Here is a 12,797-nt window from a genome sequence, read left to right as displayed (position 1 = left end):
ATGTCACGTCTTCACAAGCTTCAGGGATTGAGGACATAGACACCTTTAGGGCCATGCAAGAACATTATATAGCCTACCACACATCTTTTTATTTTTTAGTTTTAATTCCTTTAATTAGTATTGTTCTCTTCCGCCATAAGGCCTTTGCACTAGCTATTGAGCCTTCCTAAAATACCTTTTACATTTTCTCCTACCTAGATAATTCTTCCTGCAGCTCCCAAAGTATTTCATCCTGCACAGGGGAACCTTTTACAACCTCTCTGACTAAATCAGTTTCTTCTTTTGCATACACTTAAGGTATCAGTTTATTGTCTTTATGGGTGTAATTCTTGCATTGACATTTTTGCCCCAATATACTTTGAACGAGTAGTTTATCATTATTTTTCTTCACTCCCTTTCTATTCCCATTGCCTCTTCAGTAAACATTTGTGAAAGGAGTAAGTAGTCTTTGCACATTTCATATAAAGTGTATTCCTAAATGTTTTCTGAGGCTTTTTCTCTAACAGTTGTGAACAGGATCCTTTTTCTGTTTCATTACATTTTTGTATTAATGCTAAATGTTGATCTTCCATCCAGTCACTTTACTGAGCCATCTCATTAATGCTAATCATTTCTCCATTTAGTCTCTTGAATTTTGCAGGTAAATGATCATGTGATCTACAAATGATTGTTATCTCTCTCTTTCTGATGATTATACATTGTATTTCCTTTTGTTGTCTAGTTGCACTGTCCAGGACTTGCAATATAATGTTAAATATAATGGTGAAATTGGACATCACTCTTTGTTCCTAATATTAATATGATTTATTGTATTGCATTACCATTTAAAAATGAAATTTGTTTTAGATATTTGTACACCTCATTTTCCAGTTAAAAGATGTTTCCTTCTGGGGCGCCTGGGTGGCTTAGTCGGTTAAGCGTCCAACTTTCGCTTAGGTCATGATCTCGCGGTTCGTGGGTTCGAGCCCCGCATCGGGCTCTGTGCTGACTGCCAGCTCAGAGCCTGGAGCCTGTTTCAGTCTGTGACCCCCTCTCTCTCTGACCCTCCCCTGCTCACACACTCTCTCTCTCTCTCTCCTAGAAATAAATAAAACAAAAAAAAAAATTTAAAAAAAAAGATGTTTCCTTCTATTTTCTAGTTTTTGAAGAGTTTTTAATTATTTCTTCTGCTTCTTATTCTTCCCCTTTAGTCTTTTAACATAATAATAATCCCAATTTTATATCCAAATTATTTCCTCCTTACCATACTCTTTCTTCTCTTCTTTTGTAATGCTTGTAAAACAAATGTTGAAGTTTCTAGATCTAATGTCCATAAATTTTCTCTAATAATTTATTTTCTTTCCCTTTTGATTTATATTCTGGGAGAACCCCTTTACCTTCTAGCTCACTAATTCCTTCCTCAGTTGTATCCATTCTGTTCATCAATTGAACTTTTCTTTTTGACAATCATATTCTCATTTTCTATGTTTTTGAATTGGTTCTTTTCTTAACTTCCTATCTTACCCATTTGAGGATATTAATTCAATTGTAAAGTCGTCTTCTCTGTGCTTTATAAACTATTACATTAGGTAGGTATAAGTTCCTTTTGTTGGGTAGCCATGGGTACTTAAATGTTTAAATTTTGAGTGATTCATGGTTAGGCTTTTTATATTTTACATGGATATGGATCTTGTATGGGTTTTCATTTTTGTTTTTGTTTTTGTTTTTTACTGTTTCCTGTTTTAATCTGCCTCTAGGATTGTAAGGGATGGATTGGATGTACTCCCAAGTAGAAAATGCTAGTAGTTGTCATTTGGGAGTAGACTTCCTTGTGCCTTGGGGAATTCAGTAGCTATGTGGAGTCACTGTCCAAGTTCTTGAATTATATTTTTAAAGAATTTCAGTTGGTTAAGTGTCCTTGTCTTGGTTTTGGCTTAGGTCATGGTCTCACAGTTCATGAGTTCAAGCCTCGTGTTGGGCTCTGTGCTGATAGTGCAAAACAGATATTCTCTCTCTCTCTCTCTCTCTCTCTGCCCCTCCCCCACTCTTGCTCGCTTGCTCTCTCTCTCAAAATAAGTAAATAAACTTGAAGAATTTCTATCTGTAATGCAGAATAGTAAACCTATAACTCCATGTTATTCCTACATTCTCTGTTTTCATTAATGTTTGTTTTCTGATTTCTCATTATCTTGATGACTTCCCTTTCTATTTGTTAAGCTTACTGTTATCCTCTAGGCAATTTTTTTGTTCTTGAAATGCAACAGGACCAATAAAGAGTTCTATCTTACCTCAGATGTTTTTTATTTAAGCCCATGGAATGTAATTCTAACATTTAAATTTAGATTTTAAAATTTTAGCAGCATGTTATTCAAGGCATAATTTAAAAAGCCACTTTTCCATTAACTGCAAGTATATTGTCCACATTTCAGATTATCGCATGAAAGATTTCAAGTTTTTATTGACAATGTCACATTATTTCCTTAACTAAAGACCTTTTCATTTAAATATTATATGAGGTATCTAAGATAGTCTGGTATCACAGAAGCATAGAATAGAATGATGGTTGCCAGCAGCTGAGGGAAGGGGAACTGGGGGATTGTTGCACAATGGACATAAAATTCATGTTATGCAAGATGAGTTAAGTTCTAGAAATCTGCTATACAACATAGTACCTATAGTTAATAATACTATATTATATACTTTAAAATATAAAAGAGAGGTTTCACATTAAATGTGCTTACCAGAAAGAAAAAAAAAAAGACAAAAACTGCACTACAAAAGAACAAAGAAACTTGTTTTTATATTTTATATTTAGCACTCTGATTGTGGTGATATTATCATACATATATGTGTATGTCCAAAATCATCAAGATGTAGATATTAAAAGTACAATTTTTTGTATATCAGTTATGCCTCAACAAAGCTAAATAAATAACTTACTTATTTACTATAATCTTGCCAGGTCTAGAGGAGAAGTGACAGTATTTCAAGGAAAGGTGAGAATCAAGAAATTTATAAACTGGTACTTTTTTAAGTTCTAGTACATCAATACAAATGCCTGAGGAGATGATGTTATTTTTTTTTTTTCCAGCAGTGGAAAATATTTAAGCAGTAGAGTTATGGAATCTAGTAAACTTCTGGCTTCTTCCTAAGAAAACCACAGTAAAATTGCTGAAGCTCATTATGAATCAGATAGGCTTCTTTCATTTAAGCTACTTTTTTTAAAAAAATGTTAATAGTTATTTTTGAGAGAGAGAGAGAACCTGAGCAGAGGTGCAGAGAAAGAGGAAGACACAAAATCCGAAGCAGGCTCGGAGATGTCAGCACAGAGCCCCATGTGGGCTCTAACTCAACAAACTGTGAGATTATGACCTGAGCTAAAGTCAGATGCTTAACCAACAGAGCCACCCTGACACTGCTCATTTAAGCTCTTCTTTAAACTACATTACTTGTGCTAAGGTCTTCACTTAGTGTAACTAATCAAGTAAGTGTGGAAGGAAGGGGGAGAAGACTTGATTAATTGATTTTATTAACTTGTTTATTGTGTAACAGTTTTCCGATCTCTACATCTTATCATTGACTATTATTTCCAGTATTTGAGTCAAACCATTTGAGTGAAAGAGTATAAGCTTAAGATAGGCAATTGCTGGTGTAGGGATCACACAAAACCAAATGTCCTCAATAGGAAAACATGCATACAACAACTTGGGGCCAGTTGGAAACAAGATGATGAGACACCATGGTAGAAACTAGATGTGAAATAACTGTACTCAGAATTTTTAATCCAAGGGTCTCTTTCTCCAAGAAAAGTCTTCGGAGGCCAATTAAGTTTATGCAAGAACGGGGAAGTTGCCTCCAGGGAAGTTTAATGCCTCCTGAAAAAGCCAAATAAGTGTTAAGTGCCTGGTATGTGATACTAAAAACCACTAAATATGATCCCTGTCTCCAAGAAAGAGTTTATCATGGTAATTAATAAACTGCACTTTGGTGTTTGCAGACACCATGGATTTAGTCCCAGCTCTGCCTCTTAGTAATTGTCCAACTTTAAGCAAGTATCTCAGTCTAATTCTGAGCCTCCTTTTCCTCATCTTGAGTAAAATGAGATAATAATAAAAATAATAAAAATATGTATCTAGTTCTAAGGATTAAATGATAAAAATATATGTGAATTGCCCAGTACAGTTACTGATGCACGTTAATATTCAGTTTATATTAGCTACAAAAATAAGTGTCCTTATTACTGCAGTCTTGTTTGAGAAACAAGATTTATACTCAGAACAAGTCAAATACCAATTCAAGATCATAATAAATTATTAGCTCTCACTGTATGCGAAGAATACTATAGGAAATAAGCCTTCTCTGATCACACTATATAAATAATGTACAGGTGCATATTCCCGCCACAAGCTGTTGTCTTCCTTGTACTTTTCATAATCTTCTTTTTTACTACCTTCTTATCTCACTACATTGTACGTTCTTTTAATGCAGGAGCCATGTTTCTTTTATTAATTTCTTGCACCCCCCCCACACCCTGATACAGAGTAGACACTCAATACATACTTATAGAGCTTTCGAATTAGAGAGAGGGGAAATTATCATTGGCTAGCATTATAGCAAAGCAGCACTGTGGAAAAGATGAGATTTGAAAGGGATTTTGAAATAGGAACAGGATTGGTTGGACAGAAAGATGCAAAAAGTATTTGGGGTTGGGGTGAAGGAAGAATGATATGTTAATAGGCATGAAATAGCTAAAACACAATAGGTGCACACAATGAATAAGAATGGAGTCATTTGATTTTAGGGGAAATGGCAATTGAAATAAATAGATGAGAAAAACAAGACCAGATAGTGACAGAATAGGGATTATAATACATGCTTGTAATACATCATGTAACTAACAGAGCTACAGTATACTAGAGGAGACTAGAACCCATGACTTCAGGCTGTCAGTTACAGGAGGGAGGAATTATATAGAGAGGTAACCACAAGAAAAGAGTCTACTTAGGAAACAATTGTGATATTCAAGCCCAAAGTGTAAGGGAAATGAGAGCAAGAGGAGTCACATATTATGTTTTATAATGCTCTTTTAGATTGGAAATGAATATTTATAGTTACAGTAAACACAGAACATACGGAGAACTGGTGAAGGTAAGTATACCATTCTGGTGTACTATAACTCAGTCCATTATATCACACTTGAACCATACATCAGTGTTGCAACTGTTCTTTATTTTCAGATATTTCTTTATGAAAAAGCAAACAGGTTCCAAAGAAGCTGGGGATAATCAAAAACTTATTTGGGATACTTTTGAAAATGAAGGCTCTGTGTATACTATGTGGTATTAGGTACCCTTATGACAAATCATACACAGAAGAGCTGTAGATAAATCAACCTTTCAGAAGTGGGCTGACGGTTTCTGACAGCAGTATAAAGCCATCTTTCAGAGCTAGTAATTCAGTCAGGCCCATCTGAATCATTTCCTCTATAAATTGTCTTTAGTGGGCTACAAGAAAAAGCCCCCGTGAACTAATAATTATCCCTTCTTTGTCATAAGTGTGGCCTGGGTTAGGAAAATGCCACCTTAAAATTAATTTTGTAATTTTTTATCTACCTGAAATCATTGTTATTAAAGTATAGCACATTTGCATGTGATCTGGTTTTTCATATGTATAGATCCAGAAAATCAGCATAATAATAAAGATAAATCTGTACCTCAGAATTAGTTAGACTCTCTGATTTATCAAGTCAAATATTTTGACCAAATTAACCATGTTATTCATTTAAAATAGACCAGTAGATACAGCTTTTGTCTTTTTATTATCTTTCCCTTCCTTTGAGTAAAAAATTATATTACATAATGAGCTAAATCATAAAGCTGCATATTAAAAATTGGTCCATACTACAACTTTGTATTAATGATGCAGCTGATGAAAATAAGTATCAGTAACCTAAAGATGCATGGTGCTAGGGACAAAGGTGGCATTTTACATTTTTATTAACACTTGTAATTTTCTCCTGCTTGATTTCTTTTAGGCCAAGCCCAATTTCTTCTAAACCATGGGTCAGTGAGCTCATGCTGATTCTCATATGAATGATGGGCTTGATTTTGCAAAGATATCACCAACTACCAATACCCAAGTCTAGCTACCATTATTATAAACAACCTAGACTAGAAGAGTATGAATTTGTTGTTGTTGTTGTTGTTGTTGTTGTTTTTAGAACAGTATGAATTTGAATGCATTATTTTCTTTCATTTCACTAACTATGGCAATCCAGGACAGCATCAGAATTGTCGATATTTGTGAAGCATTATATTTTTAAGTGTTCTTAACGTAACAAAATAGCACAGAACAAGATATTATCCCATTATACATAGTTACCTTTCCCTGTTAAACATCACAGGAAGAAAAAGAACACACTTTAAATGATCTTAGTAAGGTAAAGTTTTGCATTAAATTATCTCTTATAGCCAAATGTAAGGTTAAGAACAACAGGGTTTCACCAGAATATGATGCATACCTGCTTTAGTAGCTTTTCTATATCCTCCCAAATGAAAACAATATTATATTAATAAATCATAAGAGGCTTCTATTAGCTTGATAAGTATATTTAAAATACAAGTTAGAAAGGGATTTGTTTAAACACTTTAAATAAGTCCTTATCATACTATTCTAGTAATGTCAAATACAATTTTCATTTTTAAAAGATTTTAGTTAGAAATTTAATCTTTGAAAATATTAATAACAGCTTACAGCAGGTAAGCTATAAAATAATACTGGATGCTGTCTATTTAGTTTCTGGTTGAAAAAGCACAGCAGTACTTTAGTTCATTACCTTTGAAAAAAACAGTAACAAGATAATACAGCTGCCTCTGATTAAGATGTAAATTCTTTCTAATTAGAATGTAAATTCTTACATTTAAATGAAGACATCAATTGTCAGGATGCCATATGATATCTTATTCCACCTTGCCTGAATGAAGCCCTCACTGCTCATCTATGGCACTAAAATAGTTTTGCAATCCCTTTGTTCTCTGATTCTTGTAATATTCTCTCTTCATGTTCCCTTTTCACATTGCTTTTGTTTGTTTTCCCCCTTGCATCTGATATTGTTGTGCCTTGGGATTTTGCAGAAATTTGGAATGAAAATTGAGTTCAGTCAGTGCCAGTATTTGCTTGTGCCTCGATTACTTCTGCTGAATTTTCCTCAATGCAAATCAGGCAGGTTGCATAAAGTGGTGCATGTATTTGAAATAATTAATTTTCCGTAAAATGATGGATCAAGTCCAATCAACCTTCATGAAATCTAAATAATAGAATAGAGAATTAGAAATTAATTAACATTTTGTGTTGTTAATACTTTATAGTATAAACTAGCAATAGTAAGTTTTACTGTAGATTCTAACTTTTTCTTTATTAAATGTTGATGTAAACCTTCTGCCTCAATCATTTCTTTCCAGGAATATGTTAACAAAGAATCCTATATCAATAACATTGAAGGAGAGTTTTCAAAGATTATATAAACAATTAACCAGACAGTTGAATTGTTTGTGCTTCTCATTACTGAGTAATAGTGAAGTTTTATCTGGAATGATACATACCAGTTTATAGAAATCTGCTGTTATATTGGTCAAGGCCATGAGCCTCTGGACATAGTATACCTTTCTTTTACATCACATTCCTTCAACCAAAAGAGGTATCTCTTTAGAGGCAAATCAACTCAACCAACCTTATACTGCTAGGGAAGGAGAAACCTAGAAATTGAAAGGATGCATTAGTGATACAAAAATATCTCCCTGGGTTGTTATTGTTGTTGTTTTAACTTTTTATTATAGAAAGCTTCAAACAAATACAAAGTAGAGACAAACATAATAAATCCTATGTACTCATCAACCATCATCAATCATCAAGAAATTAACAGGGTAATAAAACATACAAACCTGAAGTAATAATGAGTAACATGCAAATAATATAGAATAGTGCACAATAGAAGCAAAAATGCAGTTTGATAACATTAGTGCTGTGGATGCTTAGAGAAGATTAGTTTGTGTTGATGGGCAAAGAAGAGAAAGAACATTCCAGGCAGAGTGCAGATACCATAAGAAGAGATTTAGGAATAAGCAAAGTCTGTGATAGTATAGAAGAGACTGGTATGATTTGAGTAGACGTTTGTAAAAGTAATTAATTTTGGTAAGGTAAGGGATGTAAGAGGCAGGCAATACATTTTAGTTCAAATTAGCCAAAGATGTAAGATGTAGGCTTTAGAGTGATAATATCAAAAAATACATTCTCTTTGGAGCACCTGGGTGGCTCAGTTAAGCGTCTGACTCAAGTTCAGCTCAGGTCATGATGTCACAGTTTGTGAGATCAAGCCCCACGTCAGGCTCTGGCCTGACAGCACAGTGCCTGCTTGGGGTTCTCTCTCTTCCTCTCACTCTGCCCCTTCCCCACATACATGCATGCTCTCTCTCTCTCTCTCAAAATAAACTTTACTTTCTCTCTCCCGGCCATCTTGGAGGCTGCTTTTGGTTGGGCCCGTCCCGCCCCTAAGGTAGGAAGATGGTGGCCGCAAAGAAGACAAAAAAGTTGCTGGAGTCCATCAACTCTAGGCTCCAGCTCATTATGAAAAGTGGAAAGTACGTGCTGGGGTACAAGCAGACTCTGAAAATGATCAGACATGGCAAAGCAAAACTGGTCATCCTCGCCAACAACTGCCCAGCCTTGAGGAAATCTGAAATAGAATATTATGCCATGTTGGCCAAAACTAGTGTCCATCACTACAGTGGCAATAATATTGAACTGGGCACAGCATGTGGGAAGTACTACAGAGTGTGCACACTGGCTATTATTGATCCAGGTGATTCTGATATCATTAGAAGCATGCCAGAACAGACTGGTGAAAAGTAAATCACTTAAAACTTTTCTTTAATAAAACTGGCCAGAGCTTGTTTTAAAAACTGTAAAAAAAAAAACAAAAAACAAAAAAAACTTTAAAAAATTATTCAAAAAACCTTTTTACCTAAACAAAAATCTCTCTTATTGTAATTAAAATTCCTTCCTTATTTTTATCCTATTGTGTTCACAAGCAGAAAGACATTTCTAGTGACTAAGAGTGGATTGCAAAAAAATTTTCATCTCTAATCCAGCTAATTAAAAATAAGTTTGATTAATGGATCTGTAATGATAAATTTTACTATATTGCATTTTATTTGACTTCTATACCCAGTATCAAGTACCCAAGTAATCAAGAAAAAATATAATTGTTATTATCCACATAGTCCCTTGAAAGTTGTTTAAAACCACAATATACAGGGGCGCCTGGGTGGCTCAGTCAGTTAAGCGTCCGATTTCAGCTCAGGTCATGATCTCATAGTTTTGTGCGTCGGGCTCTGTGCTGACAGCCAGCTCAGGGCCTGGAGCCTGTTTCAGATTCTGTGTCTCCCTCTCTCTCTGACCCTCCCCTGTTTACATTCTCTCTCTCTCTCTCTGTGTCTCTCAGAAATAAATAAAAACATTAAAAAAAGAAACCACAGCATACAGGGGTGCCTGCCTGACTTAGTCAGTAGAGCATGTGACTCTTGGTCTTGAGATCATGAGTAGAGCTTATTTTTTTTCAGATGACATACTTGGTTTTCCACAATTCCAAATTTGTGATATTATTTACATACTGTATTACTTTCTCATTGCTACTATAACAAATTACCACAAACTTAGCAGCTTAAACAATACAACTTTATTTTCTTCAGTTTCGGAGGACAGAAATCCAAAATGAGTCCTACAGGGCTAAAATCAAGAGGGGAGGATTCATTTCCTTGCCTTCTCCAGATTCTAGTGGCTACTTGGATTCCTTGGCTCATGACCCCATTCCCCCATCCTCAAAGCTAACAGTGTTAGGCTGAGTCCTTCTTACACTGCCATCTCTGGTTCTCTCTGCTACCTCTCTCTTTCACTTTTAAGGACCCTTGTGATTACATTGAGCCCACTGGAATAAACACAGTCTCCCTATTTTAGAATCAACTGATTAGCAACTTTAACTCCATCTGTAACCTTACGTCCCCTTTAGTATGTAAAGTAATGACAGGTTACTTTACATATGACAGGTTCCAGGATGAGGATGTGAACAACTTTGAGGACAACCGTTATTCTGCTGTTCTTACATTTCTTTCATATTTGCTCACAGTAACCACTTTGATAGACCATAGAGACAGAACTACTTCATTGACTCAGAAAGTAAGTCTTTCTCTGATTTAAAATAAACTAATATTGGGACTCCTGGTGGCTCAGTCGGTTAAGCTTCCAACTCTTGATTTCAGCAAAGGTCATGATCTCATGGTTTGTGAGATTGAGTCCTGCTTGGGACTCTCTCTCTCCATTTCTCTCTGCCCCTAACCTGCTCACTCACTCTGTATATCAAAATAAATAAACTTTAAAAATAATAATAATAAAATAAAATAATATTATTTTAGCTGGTTTGAGAAAAAGAAAAAAGAGGAATGAAACTAAGTATTACAAGTCACAACAAGTGCAGGATGAAAGACTAGCATTTTTACAAAATTGTATACTAAAATCAATCCTTGTAGACATGACCAAAAAACTGTTTCAAAGAAGGGAGTAAGAGGGCACCTGAGTGGCTCAGTCAGTTAAGCATCCAACTCTTGATTTGGGCTCAGGTCATGATCTCATGGTACATGAGATTGAGCCCTACATCAGGCTCTGCACTGACAGCATGGAGCCTCCTTGGAATTCTTTCTCCCCCTCTCTTTCTGCCCCTCCCCGACTCATGCACCATCTCTCTTTCTCTCAAAATAAATAAAACATCAAAAAAGGGGGAGGAGGGGATAAGAAACTACTTTTTTTCTTTTACAGATACTCCTTCCTTTTAGTCTTTAAACACTCCTATAATCAAGTATATTTTCCTCCTTTTAATGATAAGCAAGCTGAAGCTGGATTACTTTAGGTATTCCCAAAAGACACAGTTAATGTGAGATTCCAAAGTTTTCATACTATACTGTGCCAAATTCTGTGAAATGTGAATTGTATCTATCAGTCAAGAAACATTTTTTCAAAGGACCAAGACATTCAGCGTATTATGGAATCAATGGAATCAATATGTATGAGACACAATCCCTGCCTTTAAGGCATTTATAACCTAGTTGTAGAAATAAGATAAAACATCGTGTTTTAAATAAAGATTAAGATAGGCTTGGTTTAGAATCCTTGTTCTTTTACTGCTTTATCTTTTACTATATGTGAGCCTGGTTTTCCCTTCCTGTCTCATAAGGTTGTTACAGAGATTAAGTATGCATGAAATCACTTAACCCAGGTTCTGGTACATAGCAAGTACTCAGTAAATAGTAGCTGCAATTATTGTAATAAAATTCTATCAGTACAAGGGCTGAGTTAATGATTATCCAGTCAAGGGATATACGAGTTCAGTAGAAGAAAAACTAATTATAGGATGAATGATTTCATGTTGAACTTGCAGGTATATACAAGGATTTCTTGTATTTATGAATGTTAGGAGTAGCGGTGCAGTGTAGTGGTAAGGTGCTCTAGCTCTGGAAAAGAATGCCTGGTTTCAAATTCCATCTCTTTATTAATTGCCTGTGCTTTAGGTTCCTCATTTGTATAATAGGGATCAATATAGTACCTACATCATGGAGCTAAATGAAAGGATTAAATGAGTATGCAAAATGCTTAGAAGACTCTCTGGCACATAGTAAGTGCCACAGAAGTTATTATTAGTATCAAGGATACACCTTGTATAGCCCATCCTCAGTGATCCATTGTGGTTGACAGTGACAGTAAAGAATACATGTAGTCTCAGTTTCCCCTAGCCATAAAAGTGATTTACAGAGCTGGATGTAGCATAAGGATATGACACATGCCTACAATGTTCTTAGCAATATGCTTCAGGTAATACAAAATGTCAAACTTCTTAATTTCTAGAAACCTCCCTGGCTGATGAGAAGACAAAACTGATAGTGGATGAAATAGAAATTAATTGAATTCTAGCATGAGGGTGAACTACCTTCTAAGTATAGTAGGAATTCAGAGAATGGAGAAATCATTATGGATCATACCACCTTACTAGAGAAAGTAGGACTTTAACTAGGCCTAGAGTAATGGGTGGGATTTTATTGAATGGTGAAAAGATGATAGACAATTCTGAACACAAAAATCTGCCCCCAGTCTAGACTATCATGCATTTTTTGTTCTAACCTTTAAGTGAATGAGGAGACCATAAATTCCATAAGCCCATGGAATCATAAATAAATGTGTTTTAGGGGTGCCTGTGTGGCTCAGCCTGTTAAGAGTCAGACTTAGGCTCAGGTCATGATCTCACAGTTTGTGAGTTCGAGCCCCACATTGGGCTCTGTGCTGACAGCTTGGAGCCTGGAAACTGCATTGGATTCAGTGTGTCTTCTCTCTCTGCCCCTCCCTCCCCCTCTTCCTCTCTCTCTCTTAAAAATAAATAAACATTAAAAATTTTTAATAAAAAAATGTGTTTTATATTGAAGGAATTTAAGAACAGGAATTCATGGACAGATTTTAGGTATTCCAGGAACTTGGGTGGAAGACAATTTCTTCTTTATATTCCTAACCTCCCACTAAAATTTAGTTGCTTTCTCAATTATGAATATAGACAATAAACCACAATTAGCATTAACACAGATTTTTTCCTCATAAGATTGTAACTATACATGTATCTTGAAATATCATTTATATTAATTTCCTTTGCTATATATATTAAGCCTACTGCTATTCTTACTATTTAATAGTTAATTAACATTTTTTTAGCTTTTATTTATTTATTT

At 35.0% G+C, this 12,797-nt stretch overlaps 1 protein-coding gene and 1 pseudogene across 2 annotated transcripts in view; both read left to right on the top strand.

The window, feature by feature from the left end:
• The window catches only part of ELP4 (elongator acetyltransferase complex subunit 4), a 241,913-nt gene that overhangs the window by 174,240 nt on the left and 54,876 nt on the right, over positions 1 to 12,797 (top strand). The gene's annotated exons all lie outside the window — the stretch shown is intronic.
• On the top strand, positions 8,539 to 8,945 carry LOC144238921 (large ribosomal subunit protein eL30 pseudogene; annotated as a pseudogene).

This window comes from Crocuta crocuta, unplaced genomic scaffold (assembly GCF_008692635.1).
Source record: "Crocuta crocuta isolate KB4526 unplaced genomic scaffold, BGI_CrCroc_1.0 scaffold382, whole genome shotgun sequence".
Lineage (NCBI taxonomy): Eukaryota > Metazoa > Chordata > Mammalia > Carnivora > Hyaenidae > Crocuta > Crocuta crocuta.
The sequence above is the reverse complement of the archived record's forward strand: the minus strand, read 5'-3'. Positions and strand labels throughout refer to the sequence as shown.